We start from the raw sequence: 473 nt of genomic DNA on the forward strand, positions 1-473 counted from the left end.
TTTTTTTTTAGTATTCCGTCAAATATCTCCGAAATTATTAGAAATATAAAATCCGTATTCGTTAAATTCTTTTCCGTAAAATAAGCCTATTGGTAGGGTGATGCGGTTTATATTAACGTAATAGTAACCCATTGAAGACAGCGGTGCGCCCCGGTTCCGGTAAAAGAATCGGGCGCTCCACTATTACAGTCGACTGATGATATCGCTAACGCTCCAGACTGTTTCAATGAGATTAAAAGCTATATCAAAGTGTCAATGATTTACGGAAAAGAGTTCAACGAGTGCGGTAGTATTTTTTTTGGATTTACCTGCAGCGCGCACTGTCAGGAGTCATCGAAAGATTGTTTAAAGAAAGGGATTATTCCGGAATTCAATGATATAGCTACATTAAATATCAAAACAAACACAATATTGCAAATTGTACGGTTTTTATATTTCTAATAAATTCCGAGATATTTGACGGAATACTAAAA

Source organism: Dufourea novaeangliae, unplaced genomic scaffold, assembly GCF_001272555.1.
Source record: "Dufourea novaeangliae isolate 0120121106 unplaced genomic scaffold, ASM127255v1 scaffold384, whole genome shotgun sequence".
In the NCBI taxonomy this organism is placed as follows: domain Eukaryota; kingdom Metazoa; phylum Arthropoda; class Insecta; order Hymenoptera; family Halictidae; genus Dufourea; species Dufourea novaeangliae.